Here is a 25,336-nt window from a genome sequence, read left to right as displayed (position 1 = left end):
CGAGCGCTCGGATGCAGCAGGGACAGAGCTAGTGCAAAGCCAGCTGTGGCGCTGTGACTTGGGGCTTTGACGTCCAGCCCTGTCTAACTTGCTCACTGCGTCTTGGGCTCCATCTGAAATGGGGAGTTTTTTGGGGGCATCTTCTTCTTAGCATGTTCTGCATCCATTTTTGTCCCTGTCCCATGAGAGCATCCACAGCTCTGCTGAGCTTCTTAGCTTAGCAGCCTCTGGTCTGCTGCAGGGTTGGCTGTGGCTGTGCAGATGTGGCCTCAGTGCTGGAGTCACCTCTCTCGGGCTTTCTCTTGGTGGCCTGGCACATTCTCACTGCCTTGGTCATTATCCTCTGCCTGCAAACACATTTTTGTTTTATTTATTGACTGCGTTGGGTCTTCATTGCTGCGCACGGGCTTTCTCTAGTTGTGGCGAGCGGGGGCTAATCTTCATTGTGGCACGTGGGCTTCTCATTGCGGTGGCTTTTCTTATTGTGGAGCACGGGCTCTAGCAGTTGTGGCTCGCAGGCTCAGTAGTTGTGGCTCACCGTCTCTAGAGTGCGGGCTCAGTAGTTGTGGTGCACGGGCTTAGTTGCTCCGCGGCATGTGAGATCTTCCCGGACCAGGGATCGAACCCGTGTCCCCTGCATTGGCAGGTGGATTCCTAACCGTTGCACCACCAGGGAACACATTTTTGTTTTTACTCTTTCCTAGTTTGTCCAGCTCACTGAATTCTTTGCGGTAGAAAAATTGGTCCAAACAGTGGTCAGCCATCACTCCCCTTTCCTTCGAATCCCTGACCCCACTCCCGCTTGGCCTCAGCCCCTCACACCCAGACCAGTGGTGCGGGGCTCCTGGGCTGGGCTCCTCTGTTCCACTGACGTGCTGATCTCTGTAAAGCACGGCCTTGCACATGGCACCCTCCTAAATAAGAGCCTGCAGTGATTTCCAAGCCCTTCAAAGAGATGGCTCCCCTCCACCCAGTGTCGCTGCTTCCCACCCTCACTGGCCACATCCTTAAGGCCGCCCTCCGTCCCATCCTGGGCTGACTCACTCTTCTCAGAACCCATAGAGGAATTTCCCCTCTGCCCTCCTGCCTAGAACCCTCACCCTCCTTCTTGGGTTGCCTTGGTCCTGTGGCTCCTCTCCTGGGCCAAGCCGGGTCCCCTCGTCCGTGAAGTTGTCGACTTCCACACCCTGAGACACGGCCCTTCAGAGGGCATCAGAGACCTTCCGGCTGCCTTTCAAATGGTCACACAGTGGCTTTGTGTCATTCGTTGACTTCTCCTGTCTCCCCAACCAGCTGGATGACCCTCCAGAAGCCAGCCCTTTGGTCCTTTTGTGGCTTGAAGCCTGACACAGGGAGATGCTCGCATCTCTCTTGCTTTATGCTAATTATGGATGTAACAGGGTTGATTTCATAAATAATCACCAGGAAACACCATCAGTGACACTGTGAAGATAGCAGAGGGAACATATAAAGGAGAGATGTATTCACTAGGTGGTAGTTGGGTCTCCAACCCCTTGGCCTGTGACACACGTGCATAGTGACGTGTGACCTGAATGTTCCATCCCTGTGACGTGTGCTCCATGGATGGCCTCCCTGGGGTCCCTCAACCCCAGTTAGAAACGCCTCTACTCCCATTTCCCTCCATTTCTCCCCAACCTGGAGACCTCATTCCAACCTGGCTTTTCCCGAAACATCCTGGGGCACGACCCCGAGACCCCAGGTGTAGCCCCTCCGGGCATTTGGTCCCGGCCAGGCCACTCTTCAGTGACCTGCCTTTGCCCCTCCAGAGAACTCACTAGTTGTTTAGAGACAAGCCCCCAGAGAAGAGCCCGGTGGAGCCTATACTGAGCCCCGATCTCACAGTTCCTCTGGACCCTCCCGTGGACCTGAAGCCTCCACCCTCCCCTCACCCTGGGAGAATTTTCACCGGTCCTTGACAACTGTTAGTAAGGTGACATGAGGTCCCAGGCGACCTCAGCCCCTGGCTTTGTCTGAGGTTTGTTTTGTGTTTGCGTTTTCTCACTTGGCTCCAAAGCCATGACTCTTGGGGCTGATGCAGCCTCTGCTGATGCCGCTTCTTCACCTTTCCCCCTCTTTGTTCTGAGTCTTGCCTCACAGCCCAGAGCGCCCAGCTGTAGGCGGTTCTGGGGTACTGGCCGCCCCACGGGTGCTAACCAGTCCTGGGGGCCATCGGCGCAGCCTTGGGGAGCCCTGGGGGGTGAAAGAGACGCCACAGCAACTCATGTGGGCATGACGAGGGGGAGATGGGGGTCTGGGGGTCTCGGGAACAAAGCCTGTCTCTCGGGGTTCTGGGGTACGTCCACCGAAGGCTCCTGGCTCTGAAATCACCATGGAAACAGCTCTGGCCTCTACTCCAGGATGAGTCCCACCTAATAAACCCTCTTATCTAAGGCTTCTGGGGATTCCAACCCTGGAGACAAGTCCAGGGAACCTCAGGCCCAGGGCAGTGGGAAGAATGGAGGTGAGGGCGGAGGGACCACCCACAGAGCACGGGTGAGGGCCGGTCCCATCTGAGAGGTGAAAGCGCAGACCTTCGGGTGCAGTCCCTCTCTCTACTCCTGTGTGACTTTGGGCAAGACGTTTCACCTCTCAGAGCCTCAACGTCCCCGTCTGCACAATGGGGATGCCTCTTGCTTTGTGGTTAGAATTAAATGAGATCATGTCAGACCCTTCAGAAGTGTGAGTCCCTTTCCTCTGGAAGAAGGAAGGAAGCTGTATAAACCCCAATGACCCTGGCCATCTAATATGTGATTCTCACGGAACAGAGAAAATATAAAAGATGGAAGAAGGCAGGGACAGGACATGGTGGAGGACGAGAAGGGTCAGCGAGGAGACAGCTTATAAAACGTGAAAGTTGCATGCGGGGCTCCTCTACCCGACAAGAGACACCTGGGCCCCTCACCTTGGCCTGACGTCCTGTCCTCCCCCAGGCCTGGGCCCCTCACCTGCTCCTTCCTCCCGGCTTCCAGAGAAGTCTGAAGGGCACAGAAGCTCTGACAATGGCCTGAGCCAGTCACCAGAGCCCGGGGACCATGGGTTCTAAAGCAGCCCTCATTTCTGCGGCAGTGGAGGCTCGGCCGGGTTCTGAGGTCACATCTTTGCTCGGCCCTGAGTTTCCTGCTTCTACTTCCGTCCTGATGCCCTGGTCCAGCCAGGGCGCCAAAATGCTAGCAGCCAGAATCGGAGACTCTCCATGGCTGGCACACTGTCATCTGATGAGGGAGACTCTGCCTGGGTCCTGGTGGGAACCCCTCTTCCCCACCTCCTGCCCCCTACACCTTCCTCTCCTTGGTCTGCTTCACACACAGCACCCTGTCTGCAAGCTTCCCCGTAGGATCTGTATTATTCACGGGCTAGCTCTGCTTCTGGGTTTCGTTAGTTCTCCATCACCACATAAGGAAAGAAGAACAACGTTTTACCATTCTGATCGTCCACTGGGCATTCAGCAGTTGTTTTCATAAGCCTGTGAATAAATATTTGTCTCGTGAGATTAAATAAAATTAATTTGTTCACTGTTTGTGCAATCCCCATGCCTCCTGGATCCGGGGGTCGAGACCTGCCCAGGACACTGTAGGAACCCTGCGTCGTTGCTGCCCTGCCGAAGAAGTTTGGGAAGATTGGAGGTGTCACACTGGGAAATGTACGTCCGCTGTCCAGGCTGAAATGACACACTCTGGAGACATGGTCTTTACGTGCTCCTCACAGGCGCTGGGGCCCCGTCTCGGGATACAGAGCCAGGGGGCCAGACAGGGGCGTGGGGTGGGACTGAGCCTCCCCGTGGTGTGTGGCTCTCTCCACGTGACTGCAGTACTGGGCTGCAGGGCTGCCCCGACTCCGCTGGATGGTCCTGGTGTCTGCCCCTCGTCCGCCCCCAGCCAGGCAGGGCCCGGCATCCCTGACGTGCATCCGGAGTTGGTTACTGCTGCTGGGGTCCTGAAGGGGCTGCACAGACTGAGGGCTGGGTGTCTGCGGTGCCAGGGCCTAAGTCCTAGGCACAGAGCGTTGCTTGAATGCACTGTCTGTGAAGACCAGAAACATGGGCATCTCTGAACCTGCCATGAAGTTGCTGGTACCACCTTCCCAAACAATGCCCGGTCCGTCGAGCCCCCCGACCATGTGCTCCGCCGTCCCCAGACGTGCCCATTGACAAGGGTGACGATGCAGACCTGCACGTGGACTGAGAGTCAAGGTCTGGGTTCAAGCCCAGATGCGCGTGGTCCTGGCCAGTCATCAGCGTCGCCGTCCATCTCTGCGATGCTTCCATCTGGCAGCAGGCAGAGCGAGGGGGAGCGTCAGATGGAAGCACCTGACCCCACTTCTGGGTCTCCCTGTCAACCCCCACCAGACACGCTGCTCTCCTCTTGCCCCGGCAGTGGCTCTCCCATGGGCCGGCTTGTCCACTCTGAGTCTTATTGCCACTAGAAAACCCACCCACAGGCTTGCAGTCTTAAGTCTGCTGCTTTTATCTGTCTTCTCTGAAAGCCTGCAGTTTTTCTCTTGAAAATTACACCTTTTTTTTTTTTGCGGTACGCGGGCCTCTCACTGTTGTGGCCTCTCCCGTTGCAGAGCACACGCTCCGGACGTGCAGGCCCAGCGGCCATGGCTCACAGGCCCAGTCGCTCTGCGGCATGTGGGATCTTCCCGGACTGGGTCACGAACCCGCGTCCCCTGCATCGGCAGGCGGACTCTCAACCACTGCGCCACCAGGGAAGCCTCCCTTTTTCTTTTTAACCCTCTGTAAGGGAGTGATGACAGAACCTGCTCCTGTCCACTTAGGATAACCTCATTGCAGTGATCAAGATCTAGGCATCAATGACTCTCCCCTAAGTGTCTGGTCTACAGGGCTGTCTGTAGACCAAAGGTCGTCTGGGTAAGTGAGTGGAGAGTGGGGAGTGGAGGAGAACTCGGCCCCTCCCCTCTCCCCGCTGGGCACTTCATCACCTACTTCCTCATTTGTATCTGCTCTTCCCTTGGCTTCATCTAAACAAGCTCTCAGAGAGGCTTTTGGCAAACCCAGTCAGTCTTGGTTATAATTGATAAGAATGTATGTGCAACCCTACAGAGGTTTTTTAAAGGGGTCAAGTCCTCTATTTAAAAGAAAGTATCTCTGACTATGGAATTTCAGGCCTGGAGACTTAATGAGAGAGACACAGAGAGAATGTGTGTGTGTGTGTTGAAGGGACAGGTTCGGGGTGGGAGATAGAGGCAGGGAAGAAGCTTCTTCAGCTCTGGAAACTAAATTGTCTTCATTCACTAGAAGTTTATTGTGCAATTATGTGCCAAGCATTGTGTAAACACTGGGGATTTAGAAATAAAAGCAGATTCCCTAGCCCCATGTTGCTCCTAATTAACTAGACCACAATAGCGCTTGGAACAGTTAGGTTTTTTCATTTGCTTGAAAATTTTCCATCTGAATTTTCAGATTATTATTCAGGAGTCATAATTACTCTGCTTTCTGGAATCAACAGATCAGGAGTTCTGCTTCCTAAAGATACTTTAAAAGGTTATTCCTTCAATCAACAAATCATCAGCTCCATGCCAACTGAATGTCCGACGTACACTAGATTGCCCACAGCCCACATGCTAAGTGTAATGCACAGCAGACGGGATATAGCTGTTCCCATCTCCAGGAAACCAGGAGAGATACTGGTGGTCCTGAGGAAAGCCCACTGGCCAGCCCTGCTCTTTGCTTCCTGTGATCAGGCAGTTCGTGTTCCCAAAGCTATCCTTCCTTCCTTGCTGGATAGCTTTCAAGTCACTGTGCCTACTGTTCCTCCCCTGAGTGAGGGGAGCTCTTACAGGGACCCTGGGGAAGCTGGTCTCCTGCAGGCCTCTGGCCCCACTTGGGCCAGGGTCCATTGGCTCTGTGTGGGTTTGCTGATACAGACCACTGGGAGTGAATCTGGCCCAGGGCCTAGTCTCAGGTCAAATGTCTGGTGCTGCTTTGTTCCCAAAGGCCCCCAAGTGAAAGCATGTGACCAGTGGAGCCAATCTGCGTGGAGCATTTTCTCTGGAAGGAAGCTTGCAGAGACTTTCAGGACGGGGCAGCTACAGATCTGGCTGAGATGCAGCTGCTCCTGGGCACACTGCATTTTCAGCCGGATGACTGGGGTGGTCTCCTTCCAAATCCATCACTTTGAAAACCAGTTGCTCAGCTCTGGACTGTTTCCAGGCCAAGTGTCAGCCTTCACAAGCCCAGCAGGCTCAGACAGCTGGCAAAGGAAGAACGGGGTGCAGGTGTGGTGCTGGCGGCTGTGTAGCATCATCTGGGCACCTTTCCTCCACCTGTGTTCGTCCCAGCATAGGTCCCAGGGACCAGGCCCAGCTCGGGCCCACAGCATGCACTGCAGGATGCGACGGAGCTCGGTCCTCAGCTTTGCAAATGCCCCTGCCTGCAGCTTTGGGGACTGGAAGTCATTGGAACAGGGAAAGTTGAGAAGAATAGGCAACCACTCTGCCAATCAATCAATTTGACTCCTTCACTGATGTATTAATTCATATATTAGCCCCATGAGCATTTATGGGGGTGGACACTTTCCAGGCACTGAGGGAAACAAAACATGGGAAAGAAGCTGCCAGCCCTCCAGCTCAGGGATTTCAAACTCTTTTGATCAGAGTCCACAGCAGAACTTAAAAAATGTGCTTTACACTGTGACCCAGTCTGCACTCTCGCACGCGTGCACGCACATACACACACGGGAGAAACAGACGTTCACAAACGAGCTGATCCATGCTGTATGTGATGCATCCTGGTCTGTTCTGTTCTCTTTTGATACTGATCAGATTCTCATACGTCTTCACCCCCGAATTCACAGAAGGCCTAGTATTTGCCTCCTGTGGGGTGTTTGCTGTTTGGGCTGTTTAGATAGAGTGAACGACTCTCGCAGGTACCCCTACGTCATATGGTGTAGTGGATAGCATTACCACACTGCAGGACATTCTGCCTCTGGGCTGCACCGCACAGGATGGGTCACACTGTGTGTGTGACACTGTATGTTGTGTGCTGTGTGATGAGTACATAGAGATTGATTTCTTTATCTGCTCAAACGCAAATAAGCTGATATAAGAATCACATGATCTGGATTTTATTATCACAACTACTGTTATTAAAGGATCTTCTGAAGAAACACTGCCCAAGCCATCCTGCCTGGCAGAGGACCTGAATAAACCCAGGAGTGGGAGATCGGGCCTGAGGGAGGTTCTGTTTCTGACATGCGGTCCGTCTGGGATCAGGAGAGATCAGAAGTGTCATGTGGCCTTTCCTTCCTTCCCAGGGAAGGAGGGCTTAGCTTGCTCCACGGAGGGAGATGGAGGGAAGGAGAGAGCAGCTGGCAGGGCAGCCTTGCCCAGTTGGGGGCCAGGAACTTACCTTCTGGGCTGGGGCAAACTCACCCTCCCTGGGAGCTGTGGGGATGAAGCAGACTGTAGACAGGGCACAGTGGGCACCACGGACGCAGTGATGCAGCCCACATTAGGATGTGTGAAGGCCCAGCCTGCTCTCCTCCTTGGGTTTTTATCTGTGATGGACGGTTCCCCTCCCACCACACCCCCGGCCACATCTCCCCACTTTGGGCTCCCGGGGCTCAATACCTCCACACAAACCCTCTCCCACCACTCATACTGCATATTCTTAAATTTAAGAAAAGTACAGGACCTATTGTGGCTGTGAGCTGCTCTAACACAAGGCAGTAATTTTGACATCTTTTTTATTCAGACATGTGCCCCAGCGGATAACGGCTCCTCAAGTGCTTCTCTTTTGATGGCTAAGTTGTTAGTTAATAGCTGTGCACAAGGCCCAGCAGTGATTGGTGGCAGTGGATATAAGGCCAAACAGCAACAACAAAAACACACATCTCTTCCAGGCCAGGGCCCAGCAAAGGGCGGTGCTGGGTGAAGACCCGGCAGGGAGGCTGGGTGACGAGGTGACCCGGGTGAGCAAACCCACCTGGAGATACAGCCATCAGTCACGTGTCTTCTCCCCTCGAGGCAGGTTGTAATCCAGGCAACACTTCCTTTCTGATTTCCTAAAGCCATTTTTGTTTTATTCCCTTTCTCACGTAGTTCATTCTTCAAAGCTTTTGCACAGCAAAGGAAACCATAAACAAAACCAAAAGACAACCCTCAGAATGGGAGAAAATATTTGCAAATGAAGCAACTGACAAAGGATTAATATCCAAAATTTATAAGCAGCTCATGCAGCTTAATAACAAAAAAACAAACAACCCAATCCAAAAATGGGCAGAAGACCTAAATAGACATTTTTCCAAAGAAGATATACAGATTTCCAACAAACACATGAAAGAATGCTCAACATCACTAATCATTAGAGAAATGCAAATCAAAACTACAATGAGATATCATCTCACACCAGTCAAAATGGCCATCATCAAAAAATCTAGAAACAATAAATGCTGGAGAGGGTGTGGAGAAAAGGGAACCCTCTTGCACTGTTGGTAGGAATGTGAATTGGTACAGCCACTATGGAGAACAGTATGGAGGTTCCTTAAAAAACTACAAATAGAACTACCATATGACCCAGCAATCCCACTACTGGGCATATACCCTGAGAAAACCATAATTCAAAAAGAGTCATGTACCAAAATGTTCATTGCAGCTCTATTTACAATAGCCCAGAGATGGAAACAACCTAAGTGTCCATCATCGGATGAATGGGTAAAGAAGATGTGGCACATATATACAATGGAATATTACTCAGCCATGAAAAGAAACGAAATTGAGCTATTTGTAATGAGATGGATAGACCTAGAGTCTGTCATACAGAGTGAAGTAAGTCAGAAAGAGAAAGACAAATACCGTATGCTAACACATATATATGGAATTTAAGAAAAAAAAATGCCATGAAGAACCTAAGGGTAAGACGGGAATAAAGACACAGACCTACTAGAGAATGGACTTGAAGATATGGAGAGGGGGAAGGGTAAGCTGTGACAAAGCGCAAGAGAGGCATGGACATATATACACTACCAAACATAAGGTAGATAGCTAGTGGGAAGCAGCCGCATAGCACAGGGAGATCAGCTCGGTGCTTTGTGACCACCTGGAGGGGTGGGATAGGGAGGGTGGGAGGGAGGGAGATGCAAGAGGGAAGAGATATGGGAACATATGTATATGTATAACTGATTCACTTTGTTGTAAAGCAGAATCTAACACACCATTGTAAAGCAATTATACTCCAATAAAGATGTAAAAAAAAAAGAAACAATGACCCATTCTGTGATAGATAGTAAAGAAAATACTAAAGAACGTGGTGTTGACTCAGGCTTTTAAAACTAAGTTGAGAAGAAAGGGTCCTACTATTAACGGAGGCAGCCAGCGGTGCAGGCGGTGGCTTGAATAGCTATCACAAATCTCCTCAAAACAGCCCTGTCCCTAGACTTTATCATCCCTGTGTGATGGGTGAGGAAGGGCCAGCTCAGGGAAGCCCCTAGACGCCCACACAGGGATCGAGGGCGAGTCACGCCCCCCGTGCCTGCAGCACACAGTAGCTTTTGCTGCTGTATATTTTAGAAGACATCATTCATTTTAAAGTTAGCATATGCAAAAAACTTACCAAAACAGCAAGATGCCTCTGGGGATGCAAAAATAACGCCTCTGAGGTAATACATGTTCAATCCAAATCAAAACCGCTCTTTTCCCCTCTTCTGCTGTTTTAACTTATGTTGTAGCCAGGGTCCCGGCACAGAGGGATCTGTCCCACATGAGAAGAAGGGAGGGGGCTGCAGCAGACACAGAGCCAGATGATGGGGGAGACAGCAGGGAGGGGGTGGGGAGCAGGGAGCTGTCCCCTCCGTGGTACCTTGCAGGATCGGAGCATCAGGAAGCATCAGGAAGCCGAGGGCCTGGGGAACTTGGGGCAAGAGCCTGGGCTGGGCACCAGGTCCAGGGAGACCTGGGAGCTGAGTGACCTTGGAGAGGAGGACTGTGGCCACTGAATGCTGCCGGGATGGGAGAGGCTTCCATACGTAACCCTGGGGGAGGAGGAACGTGGGGTTAAGGCTCCACCGTGTCCTCTCCTGGGGACGCAGCACCAATGTTTACCTGGCACTGACCAGGGCCAGGGAGCTCTCCTAGAGCTTGGTATGGAAGCTGCATCTGGCCTCTGTACCCGACACCGAATTAAATCTCAGAACAGGGTTTCGGGTGAAGTAGAAAAGAATAGCTTTATTGCTTTGCCAGGCAAAGGGGCCACAGTGGGCTAATGCCCTCAGAACTGTGTGTCCCAGCCCAAGGCAGCCTGTGAGGAGTCTTCTAGTCCAGGGTCGGGGTTGCTGATAAGGATCAGGGTGCGTGCAGGGCCCGCATTCCTTCAATCCAGAGATCATCTGTGTAAGGTGGTGATGGGTGGACCATGACCTTCTCTCTGCAATGAAGAGTGCTTCACCATATAGTTAACATCTTCCATTTGGTGCGGTTTTAGTTCTGCAAAACAGCTCAAAGATATTGTTGTGTGTATCCTTTGAGGGGGAACCAGGACCCTGCCCCAAGGCTGCACTGTTTTTTCTTGACTGCTTCTCCCTTGTCTCTGCATCCCCTCCCTTCCCTGATTAGCATCTGTTTGAACCTGCCCTTTGGAACTCAGGGAAGGGGACACAGAAAGGCTTTTGTGCCCAGGAGCCCCGTAGGGTCCTGCTCGGTTTCAGTATCCAGACGGACCCAGGGCTGCCAAGTGGCGTCTGCAAAGACAGCACAGTCACAAGGGCCTTGTGACATCCTCAGCCCTAACAAAGTTCTGGAGAGGATGCCTAGAGGGAGTGGTCATGAACTGAGTCTCTAAGGACTGGCGGAGGCCAACCAAAGACAGTGGGAGGAGACGAGGTGTTGGGGGGGGTGGGCGGGGGGACAGGAGCAAAGTCACGGGTGGCATGTGAGGATGGCTATGTCGACTCAGGGGCCCGCAACAAAGCGTGTCAGATGGGGTGGTTTAAACAGCTGACACATTGTCGTCACAACTCTGGAGACTGCAAGTCTGAGATCAGAGTGTTAGAAGGAGTGGTTTCTCTTGAGGCCTCTCTCCTTGGTGTACAGACACCATCTCCTCCCTGTGTCCTCACACCGTCCTCCCTCTGTGTGTCTGTGTCCTAATCTCTTCTTATAAGGACACCAGTCAGATTGCATCAGGGCCCTCCCTGATGCCCTCATTTAAGTTCATTACCTTTGCAAAGACCCATTCTGAGGGACGAGGGGTCAGGGCTTCCGCAATTCCTCCCATGACCCCGGGGAAGTGCATGCAGCTGGACCCCAGTGAGAGCTGAGTCTAGAGGCATGGGTCAGTGCCAGGCCCAACGCCCTGTGAGAGCTCGGCTTTGCGGACGACAGGGGCTTTGAGGGCCACAGAGCTGGAACCCAGTTCTTGGTCTGAGCTTGGGCGGCTTAACCTCTGAGCCAGTTTGTAAAACTGGGACAAAACTATCTACCTAAGGGGGTTTGCTGTAAAAATTAAACAAAAAAGAGGGAAGAGATATGGGAACATATGTATATGTATAACTGATTCACTTTGTTATACAGCAGAAACTAACACACCATTATAAAGCAATTATACTCCAATAAAGATGTAAAAAAAAAATTAAACGAAAATGTTTCTAAAGCAATCGTACCGGCTTTGGCAAGCGATGGGTGTGTCAGATGATACATGAGATGAGGAGGAAGAGTGCTGCAGAGCTCAGGGGACAGGCTCCTAGGACAGCACTGGGGGCGTAGTTTGCACCCAGGCAGGGACAGTACAGGGATGCCTGGTGACACAGGGGACCAGCAGCAGGTGAGGTCCCACCGTTGGTAGCTTCAGACTCCCAGGCCCAGACCACTCAGCCTCTGACTCCGAAGAGGAATCTGCATTTTGACAGGTGTCCAGAAAGCTCCGAGGCAGCCTGGAGCCTGCAGGGACTAGGGGTGGAAAGTGAAGGACACAGGAAAGATGTCCTGTTGTCATGCTTCTTACACAGGACTCCAGTTGGAGGCCCGGAGTGTGGGAGACCCTGTTGCACTGTGTCCACCTCTCCATCATCTCTGGGAACAGGCAGGTGGAGACCCAGGGAGTCCTGCTCGGCAGACGATCCAAACGTCTACTGTTTGCTCCATTGCTGAGCCCACTGCATAGCTTGGCCAACAGAGAGAAGCCTTTGCCCAGCATCTGTGGGTTGGGGTTCTGGAGAAAAAGCCAAAGGCAGCCTGTTCACTTCGGGGATGGAGGGATCGTGAGGGACAGAGCTTGTGGCTCCTTCCAGAGATTTAATGAGCACCGTCATTAAAGCCATTAGTCAGGGTCCCCATGTCCCCCAGCTGACCTGGTCACCTGTGATTCTCTAATGAAGCTCCAGCGCTGAGACCCCCAGGTGTCTCCGCAGGGCAGCCACCAGATGAGCTAATTTGCCCCAAGCCATTACGCCGGGAGGACCATCGGTTCTCTGGAAAATGGTCTAACATGAATCCACACCCTTGACTGAGCTACGGAAGGCTCATGCGTTCGGCTCTCAGCTTCTCCCCATGCTGAGCACGGAGGCCTTGGGTCTGATGGGTTTTTCTGGCACAGAGAGCAGGGAATGCAGGGAGGGAACTTCCCTAGCCCCAAACGTTCTTGCTCTTCACAGAGAACGCCCCTCCCCAGCACCTCCACACGCGGGTGCACGGGCTTGCGAGCTCACGCGCATACACACTTGCCCACGCAGCTTCCAGAGGCCCACGTGGCAGAGGCAGACATCACCTTCTCTTGGTACGTGAATCGTTGTGCTGTTGCTGCATTCAGCTCCCTATAATTGAGTTCTGCTCAGCTGCCATTGCCTTTGTGTCCCTTATGAGGAGAGTGTTAAAAAGCTAATCCATAGTAGACGCAAGATGGGGGCAGATTAAATTTCCGGGGTCCAGGCTGCCTGTTTGCACCATTGGTGTTTGCTGTAAATTGCAAGTCAATTGACACTTCATTTCATGCTCTGTGTGGTGCTGGCTTAGAAATGCTTCATAAACAGGAGTCCGGTTGCCTTCGTGTGAATGGAACAGAATGGCATTTCTTTTTGTGTGTGTGTGTGTTTACAATAATTCTTTCTAGTTTTATTGATGTACGATTGGCAAAAATTGTATATATTTAAGGTGTACAATGTGATGTTTTGATTTATGTATACATTGTGAAATGATTACCATAAACAAGTTAATTAACATCCATCATCACATAGCTACCATTTTTTTTGTGCGTTATGAGAACACTTGAAATCTACGCTCTTAGCAGATCTCAAGTATACAGTATGTTATTAGCTATAGTCACCATGATGTACATTAGGTCTCTAGAATTCAGAATGGCATTTCTTAAGAAAATAATCTGCATGTCAGACTTGCCGAACGCAGACCACCACACTGTCCTCACTTGTCCTGCCTGGTGGGAGTCCTGGTTGCTGCAGCCCTGGCTCTATGGAGGCCTCTATGTGGCATCCTGGGGACATGGCCTGGAGCTGAACCCTCTGGGCTGAGAGCTTCCAGGGGCAGGAGCCCCTGTTGCCCCGCTGAGACCGAGATGGCTGTAGGATCGTTGCAGGGGCTCAGCTCAGGAGAAACCCGCCTTTGCAGCCACACCTGACCTCAGACAACATCTGAGAATTCCTCACATAAGCAGGACCAAGATAATGATATAATATGGGCTAACTGAAAGGCCAAAAGTGTGCCAGGCCCTCTAATAACATACAGGTGAATCTAGACCGCGACCAACAGCAGAGAGACAGACGGACTTGATCTCGGCCTGCAGCAGCTTGAAGCAGGCTTTAGGTTACCGGCCAGAGATTGAGGTCAGGCTGTGGCAGTGAGAGCGCTGAATCCTAGCCACTAGACCAGTGGCCAGTGACAGGGCCCTGGCCCTTTGGCTTTGCAGAAATGAATTCCCACAAAGACGGAAAGTAGTGAAACAAGTAAAGTGTTTATTAGGAGGAAAAAGAATATGTGTGGATAGCCACACGGGATGGCTCAGAGAGAGAGAGCGTCCTCATGGTAGTTTGAATCACTTATATGGGGCATTTCTTCCGGGTTTCCTCTGGCCAATCATCTTGCTTTGCCTGGTTCTGAGTCTGTATTTGGTTTATCTCAGGGTCCTCCCATGCGTGTGCGCTTGCGCATCTCTTAGCCAAGATGGATTCCAGCGAAGAGGCCTGTGGGTAGGTTGACATCACTCCCCTTTTGACCTCCAAAGAGCTTTTCTGCACATGTATAGCTGGGAAGGTCTGCTTGATGTCCAGAATGGAAAACATGTGGTCTCTATCTTTTATCTGGGCAGGACTCAGCTCCCCTTCATCTTGGAGTACCTGTCCACAGGGGACAAACTCTAGCTACTCAGCCTGGGGCCCCTCTATCTCCTGCCTCAGGACTCACCAAATGGGGGGCAGAGGCCTCATAAGTAGTGCAGGTGATGCTGCACGTGGTGGAGGGACCCCTAGGAAGTGCAGAGAGCCAGGAACTTTCTATCCAGAGCAGGAATTGACAGCCTTCCTGGAAAGGGCCAGATAGTAAATGTTTTAGGCTGTGTGGACCACACGGTCTTTGTCCACCTCTGACCTAGCAGAGGCATCCCTGGATGAGTGGCCAGTGCAACTTTATTCACAAAACAGGTGGTGGTCGGCAGCCTGACAACCCTGAGCTAGGGAGTGGCTCATTTGCACGTGGCTGCATCTATTTCCAGGACATTTTAAAGGTAAACTGTTCTTACTAGCCTTCTCTCTCTCTCTTTCTCTGATGGTATTAATCTACGAGAGTGATATTTTAAAATAATGATTTCATTTTTCCTGTCTTAAAAAAATTATAAAAGAAGTATGTGGTCATTATAAAATTATTAGAAAATAGAGGTAAGCAAAACAAAAGAAAATCAACTTACTGGGCTATTCTTCACCCTGCCTCTTCCTCGGCTTTACTCACAAATTCCCTTCACCATCCACAGCCTCCCACAAGGAGGGCTTCGGTGGGAGGAGGGGGAGGGAGTGCACCTGGGGGGAGGGTGGACCTCCCAGCTGGCTCACCACCTGCTGATCCTCGAGGACTGAGCCTCACTCGTGGGCCAGTATGTGTCTCCCTGCGGGAGAGCTCCTGGGCCTCTGCTGAAGCCCAGTGTCGGCTGCCCCCAGCAGGAGGGACCTTTGAGCCTCGGGCTTCGGTCATGGTCCTGCGCCCTTCTCCAATGGCAGGAATTCCTCCCGAGGCGCGGGGACTGGCAGTAGAGGTAGTCCCTCAGCTCACCCCCCTCATTCCGTCAGCACACGTCTGTTGGGCATCTCCTTGTGCTGGGTACCCTTCTAGGCCCTGGGCCAGCAAGACAGACCTGGGAGCTTTCATTCTCTCAGGGAACGATAATTATAAGCAAATATACCATAAAAATGATCATTTAAATATTGGATGGTGATGTCTGCAAATAATACACTGGGAAGTACTTGATGGGGGGTCGGCAGGGTGGGCAGGGAACCATCCCTGAGGGGGTGATGACACGGGGGCTGAGCAGTCTAGGCAGAGCAAAGAGCAAAGGCAAATGTCCTGGAAGGGTCCAGGGCTGTGTGGTCCAGACAGGAAGAACCCTGCAAGCGGAACAGATGCCTCAGAGGAAGGGTGGGATAAGGAGTGGGCTGGGGATGGTCGAGGGGGTGGCGGGGAAGTTGGGGTGGGGCAAAGCCTTTACACTAGGAAGAGGCACAGTGGGAAGCCCCTGGTGATTTCAGGCAGGACAGCTGTATAACCTGACTTCAACTTTCCAAACCTAGGCTGGAAGGGAAGAGGGGAAACAGGAGGTGCTGCAGGGCAGGTGCTGACGACGAGGATGTGCTGGTCCTGTGCCTCCGGAGAGGGGAGCTGACAGGACTCTGACAGCTGGAAGGAGAGAGGACGACCCGGGAAGCCCCTCAGCTGAGATGGGAAGGCAGGAGCGCAGGAGGCTGGGTGGAGAGTGAGCTCGTGTCCTGGACGGATGAGCACGACGGCCCTTCAGCATCCAGGGTGTGGAGTAAGTGGCTCAGGTGAGTTAGGAGCTCCCGCAAGAGGACCTTCTGGCCAGTCTCGACTGGCCAGCCTCCTCGCCTGCAGCGATGGCCTGTGATGGCCCATGCCCCTCCCAGCGCCCCTCCCCTCTGGCCCCAGACCACCCACTGACCTGAGATCCTCAGGCCAGAAGGGCCACCCAGGACACCGCCATGGCCTGGTCAGTACAGGCAGGGTCTGGAGCGTCTGCAGAGAAGCCAGGGCGGGGAGGTCCAGGGGTTCCCCCAGTCTGGGCATTTGGGTCTCTGCACGGCCCCTTCAGGCCCAGCTGTCCCTTTGGAAAGATGCGCTGGACGCTTTGGGGGGATCAGCAGGCACACTGCAGTCTTACTCTACTGCATCTGCAAAATAAGCAAAGCTCTCAGTGCTGTTTTCTCCGCGTCAGTGTGTATGTTTCTAATCAACTTGCTGCAGTTGTAACAGCGCCTAACGAGAGCTGTAAACCGTGGATGGCTCTGCGTGGACAGCTCTCAGCTCTGACCCAGGGATGCCCACTGGACTCCTCAGTGGGCCCCAGGGAGCCCACCGTTTTGATGTGGGAGTCAGGCTGGGGGTGGGGCGGGGGCGCTGGTAAGGGGCTGGCTGATGGCTGGTGTGCATTACAATCCCCCCGTGGAGGCAAAGGCGACGGTGGCGTGGGGGGCCTGGTTGATCAGGAGCCCCCTACACCACACACTGTGTGGGTAGGTGGGCCAGGGGCTTCCTGTACTTCGGCCCCTCCTGCCGACGAGAAGGAAGGGGGACTTGGCAGGCCTGTCAGCTCCTTCCCTGCCTTCTCTCCACATTTGGCTAAGACACTGGGTTTATGGGCCACATGGCAGGAAGTCCACAATGGCCAGGCTGACGGAAACCAGGAGACCCGGCCCGGGCAGGCCTGCCAGGATGTGGGGGAGGGGCCCTTTATAGGACCCCAGCCACGCACAGCACTCGGACCCCCTGTTCTGTGAAGACATTGTCATTCATACGCTCAAAGAACTCCAGAGCTGAAAAGGATAGTACAAATCATGTCGTTCATTGTTTTACTATGAAGAAGACTAAGGAAAGTAAGGCAACTTTCCCAGAATATTGACAAAGGCAGAACTAGAATCAATTTCCTGATTCTTCAGTCCCGGGAAAAGGACACAGAGAGCTTTGCCCGCCCCTGTGAGGACTCCCAAGCCTCTTGGGCAGGACTTCCCAGCCCTATCCTGCCATGGCACTCCGAGGACAGAATAGGCTTGCGTGACTCCTGTGATAAAGGAACGAGGCTGCTTTGGGAGCAGGCAACCTGCTTGGGGACTCCTGCCACCCCATGCCGACTAGGCTTCAGCACACCTGCCAGAGAGTTCTGTACATGCATGTGTGTATGTGTGTGTGTGTGTGTGTGTGTAACTACAGAGCACGGGTTCTGCAGCTCCCCTGCCTCAGTCTCTGAGTGGTTTCTATATATCCATTATTGATTAAGAACTCCAGAGAGAACAAAATCCATTCATTCCACCACTAATCTCTTTATACTTTCTTAATATAAGAGACTAGTACACATGCCTTTTCTTAGGTGGAAGGAAAGAAAACCACAGATAGATCAAATACTTTTCTTAGGTCATTCAGGATATTTGTGATGAGCTGAAACGTGATGAGTACTTGTGATGAGCTGAAGCTGCATCCCCGGATGTAGAAAAAAGATAACTAGCACTATTAGAAATCAGATAAACTATAAAGAAAACAGAAATTAAGTCCCATAGTGCCCCCGTCATATTTTGTGTGTATGTGGCCACTCTCGTCAGACACCCAACTGCATTAGTTCCAAAAAGTGGTCCCAGAAACTAGGCCTGGAATTCACCTTTAAGGTTGGTTTAGTGTATTCTAGGGAGCACTAATTAAGAAGTGTTAAACAAATAAAAAACAAAGGAGTTATGCAGGGAAATATGTTTAGAAAACCCTTGGTAAACAAAATTAAGCAGGTTTCTCAGAGCAGTACTTCTCAGGACCTTGAAAATGCTGGCATGCATTCTCTCTCCAAGAATGAGAGAGAGCAAAAGACAGTTCTGAATTTATTTGACCATAGAATATTCTTCACCAAAGACCTAGTTGGTCAGCTGTTTTTCCAAAACGCCAATTTGGGGAGAAAAGTGTCTAGATAGGGCTTTCTAGTGCAACCAAATACTTCTGCTCCTGTCTAATGATGGAAGAGGGGCAGGACTTATAGAACTGCATGCTAAGGACCTCCACAAAAACACTGGGAAAATGGTCAAAGTAAACTTTTTCAGACTTTGGAAATTAACCAAAGCCTTGCAACAATCCAAGGAGAATTTATCCAAGATAAACTGCTGAAGGTAAAAGCAACAGTGTTGTGGCATTTGAACTCCCATCCCAACCTATCCAGTTCCATGTCAGCCTTGACAACCAGCAGCTTGACAACCCCGGTAGCTGTGAAAACCGCCAACCTTGTGGCCCCCAGAGGAAGCAGACTGGGTTTGAGGCTCCTCAAAATGTCCCATCTCCAGAACACTGTTATTATTTACTTGTCTTGCAGACTCCTGGAAAAACCCTCTATTATGTGGCATTGTTGATATTTGGCCTGACTCAGAGCTCACTCTACAGGAAAAGCTCTATCCCAGGGGATTTGACAAGAACTATTAGCAGCAATTGTTTATCACTGAGGCTGAAATACCAGTTGAGAGAATCAAGAGTCTGGGCAAAAATGTAAAAGGAATATCTGGGTACTGAGTTACCCCCCAGGGGGGCTTTGAAAAGCTCTGATCTATTCCTGGGGATCAGGAAGGCTATGCACATGTGCATGGCTGTGCACATGCTCAGGAAAGACCTGAGAAAGCACCAATTGCTCAAATCAGGTTGGCAATGAGGCTCGGCACAAGCAGAAAGTAAATACTAAAGCTGAGTTGTAAACAGCTCAAGTGTTAAAGAGATGCTCCAGTGCACACAGAGAGCCCCCTGGCAAAGGGCAGAAGACTTACTGGTTCAAGACATTTAAAGAAACCTCTGGCCAATCACTAGCTGACCACTAAGCTAACAGAGCAGAAACTCCAGTTGCTGCATGATAGGGAATACAGACTTTACAGGATTAGTCCAGGAAAGTCACTAAACAGACTAACCAGCAACAAACAAATAAACCCAAACAACAAACCAGCAACAACAAATCCTGGGAGCGGGGGGTGGGGGGTGGGGGTGGGTCTCATTTTGAAAGGTTCCACATTATATTATCAAAAATATTCAGTTTTCAACAGAAAAAATTGTGATATAGGAAAAGAAACAGACATTTATGGCTCATGCACTGGAAAAGAAGCCTTGAGCAGGCCCAGATATTGGGCATACTAGGCAAAGATTTTAATTCAGCTATTATAAATATGTTCAAAGAACTAAAAGAAAGTATGACAATGATGTCTCACCGAATAAAGAATATCAATAAAGATATAAAAATTATTTAAAAGAACCAAATAAAAATTCTGGAGTTTAAAAGTATAATAAGTAAAATGAAAAATTTATTAAAATCAGAAATTTGAACTATCAAAAGAAAGAAAGTGAATCGAAGATAAATCAATTGAGATTAGCCAGTTTGAGGAACAGAAATAAAAATGGATGCAGAAAAAGAAACAGAACCTCAGAGACTGTGGAACATCATCAATCATACTGATATATATATAGAGGGAGTCACAGAAGGAGAAGAGAAAGAGAAAGGGGCAGAAAGAATAGTTGAAGAAATAATGACTCAGAATTACCCCAATTTTATGGGAAACATTAACCTACATATCCAAGAAGCTCAACAAACTCCAAGTGAGATAAACTCAAGGAGATTCATACCTAGACACATCATAGTCAAATTGCTAAAATCCAACAACAAAGAGCATCTTGAAGGCAGCAAGAGAAAATGTGTCATCACATACACAAAGGAACCTCAGTAAGATCAACAGCGGATTTCTCACTGAAAACCATATTGAAAATGCTGGGACAACATATTGAAAATGCTGAAAGAAAAATATAGTCAACCAAGAACTCTATATCCGGTAAACCTATCTTTCAAAAATAAAGAAATAAAGAATTTGTTTACCAGATAAACAAATCTAAGAGAATTCATCACTCATAGAACTGCCCTAAAAGGAGCCCTGCAGGCTGAAATGAAAAGGCCCTATGTTCAAATCCATATGGAGAAATAATTGCACTGGTAAAGGTAACCATATACTTATAAAAGACAGCATAAATGCATTTTTATACCTCTTTTCTTCTCCTATCTGATTTTAAAAACAACTTTTAAAGCAATAGTTATAAAACTGTGTTGATGGATTTGTAATATACAAAGATATAATTCCTATGACAGTAATAAACAATAAAAGAGAGAGGAGGGCTGGAGCTATATTGGAGCAAAGTTTCTGTCTACTGATGCAAGTAAGTTAGTGTCAATCCAAACTAGATTATATTAAATTAAGCTGCAATTGTAGTCCCCAGGACAAACACTGAGAAAATAACTAAAAACCATATAGTGAAAGAATGTACAAGGGAATTAAGATGATACCCAGAAAATATCTATTTAACACAAAGGAAGTTAATGATGGAAGAATAGAGAATCAAAGATGGGAAACAGAAAACAAACGGCAAAATGGCAGATGTAAATAAATCCTGACATTAGCAACTACAATAATGTAAATGGAATAAAAATTTTAATCAAATGCTAGGATTAACAGAATGGAATAAAAAAATGATTCAACTCTATGTTTCTCTATGAGACACCTTTATATTTAAACACACAGATAGCTTAAAAGTAAAATGGTAGAAAAGTATATATCATGCAAACAGTAATTAAAAGAGAGCTGAATTAGTTATACTAGTAACAGATAAAATAGACTTTAAATTAAAAATTATTGCTAGAGACAAAGAAGGATACCTATAATGATAAAAGTGTCAACTTATCAGAAGGATATATGATTATATACCTATATGCACCTACTATCAGAATCCCAAAATACATGAAGCAAAAACTGACAATATTAAAGGGAGACATAGACAATTAAAAAATAATAACTGGAGACTTAAATGCTTCACTGCCAATATGAATAGAATAACTAAGCAGAAGGTCAACAAGAAAATAGAAGATTAGAACAACAGTATAAACTAACTAGACCTAACAGACATCTATAGTACACTCTATATAATAATAGCAGAATACAAATTAGTCTCAATTACATGTGGAAGATTCTCCAGAATAGACTACATGGTAGGCCATATAACAAGCCTTAATAAATGTAAAGGGACTGAAGTTTTACAAAGTACTATCTGCAACCACATAGAACTAAAATAGAAATCAGTAACAGAAGAACATTTGATAAATTCACAAATATGTGCAATAAATGGCAACTTCTAAATAACCAATGGATCAAAGTAGAACACATAAGAGCAATTAGAAACTATTTTGAGATTACTGAAAATAAAACCACAACACAATACCAACACTTATGGGATACAGCTAATGCAGTACTTAAAATGAAATTTACAGCTTTAAACACCTATAGTAAAAAAGAAGGATTTCAAATCACTAACTTAACCTTCTAACTTAAGAAACTAGTAAAAGAAGAGCAAACTCAATCAACAAGAGAAGAAGGAGGGAAATAATAAAGGTTATAGTGAAAATAAATGAAACAGAGAATAGAAAAACAAAATAATGTCAATGAAACCAAAAGTTTGAAATGAAGAACAAAACTGACAAAACTTTAGTTAGACTGGCCAAGAAAAATAGCAAAAAGACTCAAATTACTAAAATCAAGAATGAAAGAGGGAAGGTAACTACTGACCTTACAGAAGTAAAAATGAGTATAAGTAATACAATGTACAACTATATGCTAATACATTTAGTAACTTAGATAAAATAAACAAATTCCTGAATAAAAAACTGACTCATAAAGAAATGGCAAATACGAATAGACCCATAAAACATGAAGAGAGATTGAATTAGTAATTTTTAAACTTCCCACAAAGAAAAGTCCATAGCCAGATGGCTTCAACTGGTGAATTCTACCAAACATTTAAAGAAGAACTAATACCAATTCTTCACAAACTTCCCAAAAAAGTAAGAGGAGGGACTACATCCCAACTTTTTCTCTAAAGCCAGCATTATGTTGATACCAAAACCACACAAATATATCACAAGAAAACAACAGAATTACATTCTTCATGAATATAGATACAAAAATCCTTAACAAACACTAGCAAATTGAACCCAGCATACAGATAGGATTATACACCATGAACAAGTGGGATTTGTTCTAGAAATGCAAATTTGGTAAAAAATCTAAAAACCAATCAATATAATATACCATATTAATAAAATAAATGAAAAAGCTTTGATCTATGATTACCTCAACAGATGTAGAAAATATTTAACACAATCCAACATCTTTTCATGATAATACAATTCCACAGACTAAAAAAAGAAGGGAACTTCTTCAACACATTAAAGGGCATCTCTGAAAATCTCACAGCTAATATCATATTGGACTGAATGCTTTCCCCCTAACATCAGGAACAAGACTAGGATGTTCACTCTTGCACTTGTATTCAACATTGTATGGGAGTTTCTAGCCAAGGCAATAAGGCAAGAAAAAGAAATAAAGGGCATCTAGATCAGATAAGAAGAAGTAAAACTGTCTTTATTTCCAGATGACATCATCTTATATATAGAAGGTCCTAAGGATCCACTAAAAAACTATCATAGTTAATAAACTATTAAAGCTAAATATCAGAAATATTTCAGGATACAAAAATAAACATGCAAATATCAATTATGTTTCTATACACTAGCTATGAATAATCCAAAAATCGAATTAAGAAAGTAAATTCATGTACAATAGAATCAAAAAGAATAAAATACTTAGGAGTAAATTTAACCAAAAAAATACAGGACTTGTGTACTGAAAACAACAAAACATTGAAATAAATTAAAAACCTAAATAAACTGAAAGGCTCCCCAAGGTCATGGATAACAAGACTAAATATTGCTAAGGTGACAATTGTCCCAAATTGATCCATAGAATCAATGTAATTCCTATCAAAATCTCACCAGCATTTTGCAGAAATTGACAAGTTGATCCTTAAGTTCATATGGAAAGAACAAAGCTAGAGGTCTCACAGTTCCTGATTTCAAAATTTACTGTAAAGCTGTAGTAATCAAGACAGCATGGTACTAGCATAAGGAAAATACATAGATCAATAAAAAAGAATTGAGTGTCCAGAAATAAGCCCTTACATTTATTATCAATTGAATTTCCACAAGGGTACCAAGATCACTGAATGAGGGAAAGATAGACTTTTCAACAAACAGTGCTGGACAACTGTATACCCACAAATAAAAGAATAAAGTTGGGTCCCCTACCACACACCATACCCAAAAATTAACTCAAAATGGTCATGGACATAAATGTAAGAGCTAAAATCATAAAACTCTTAAAAGAAAATATGAGTGAATTTTTGCAACCTAGGGTTAGGCAGTTCTTTCTTCGATATGACACCAAAAGCACAAGCAACAAAAGAAGAATTAGATAAATTGGACTTCACCAAAATTAAGATCATTTGTGCTGCAAATGATACTATCAAGAAAGGGAAAAAAAACCCACAGAATGAGGGAAATATTAGCAAATTAATCTGATAAGGGAATTGTATCCAGAATATATAAAGAACTCTTACAACTCAACAAGACATGTAACCCATTTACAACTGGGCAAAGGATTTGAGTAGATATTTCTCCAAAGAAGATACACAAATGGCCAAAAAGCACATGAAAACATGTTCAGCATCATTAATCATCAGGGAAATGAAAATCAAAATCCCAGTGAGATATCACTTCATACCCCCTAGGTAGGCTATAGTCAAAAACCACAATAACAAGTAATGGCAATGATATGGAGAAACTGGAACCCTCCTACAATGGTGATGGGAAGGTAAAATAGTGTAGCCACTTTGGAAAACACTTGGGCATATCCTCAGAATGTTAAACCACATGATCCAGCCTTCTACTCCCAGGTATACCTGCAAGAGAAATGAAGTGCCCCCAAAACTTGTACATGAATGTTCACGGCAGTATTATTCATCATAGCCAAAAAGTGCAAACAACCCAAGGGTCTATCAGCTGATAAATGGAAAAACAAAATGCAGTATATCCATATAATGGAATATATTGTTCCTCAGTGAAAAGAATAAAGTACTGTTATATGGATGAAACTTGAAAACATTATGCTAAGTGAAAGAAACCAGACACAAAGAATCACATTATGTCCATTTATGGGAAGAGCCCAGAACAGGCAAGTCTAGACACAGAGGTAGATGACTATTACCTCGGGCTGAGGTTGTGGGTAGGGATAGGGGGTAACTGCTAACGGGTATGGGGTTTCTTTTGGGGTGATGAAAACGTTCTAAAATTAGATTGTGCTGATGGTTGCACAACTTCTGTGAATATAACAACAACAGCAACTGAATTGTACATTTTTGAATGATTAGATCTCATGGTATGTGAATTATATGACAATAAAGCTATTTTTTAAAGTAATTGGAGTTCAGACTAGCCCAGATTTTTCTTCTTCCACATGCATTGTATCCTACTGTGGCAGAAGACAACCTATTCATCCTTTGTCACACACTCTGAAATCACACTGCACTTGCTAACAGAGAATTGAGTAGACAGTGGTCCTGGAGCCCACCAGGAAGCTCAGCAGACAGAATCATACTCTTTCCCTGGTGGTTCTTACCCTGGCACTTTACTTTTTTCTCTCTAGCAATCCAGAACTCTCTCTTTTTATTATTGTTTCAAGCACATAATAACTCTATTAATTCTCACTAAGTATTTCCAAGTGTAAGTCCTGCTGGTCTTGCTTTAGCGAAAAGATTCATTTATAATTAGCAGCATTCATTTGAAATAAATATTTTTCTTGCATCCTTTAAAACCTGACTGAGTGGCATGGACATATATACACTACCAAACGTAAAATAGATAGCTAGTGGGAAGCAGCCGCATAGCACAGGGAGATCAGCTCGGTGCTTTGTGACCACCTAGAGGGGTGGGATAGAGAGGGTGGGAAGGAGGGAGACGCAAGAGGGAAGAGATATGGGAACATATGTATATGTATAACTGATTCACTTTGTTATAAAGCAGAAACTAACACACCATTGTAAAGCAATTATACTCCAATAAAGATGTTAAAAAAAAAAAAAACCTGACTGAAATAAGCCTTCCAGAAAAACATCTATATTAATACCTTCTGAGTAAGCCATCTTAATTGTAGTCATTTCTTTATTCCTCATATCAGCAATGTTCATATGCACATCA

The sequence above is a fragment of the Pseudorca crassidens genome, chromosome 16, assembly GCF_039906515.1.
Source record: "Pseudorca crassidens isolate mPseCra1 chromosome 16, mPseCra1.hap1, whole genome shotgun sequence".
Taxonomy (NCBI): Eukaryota; Metazoa; Chordata; class Mammalia; order Artiodactyla; family Delphinidae; genus Pseudorca; species Pseudorca crassidens.
This window is presented reverse-complemented; position numbering follows the sequence as displayed.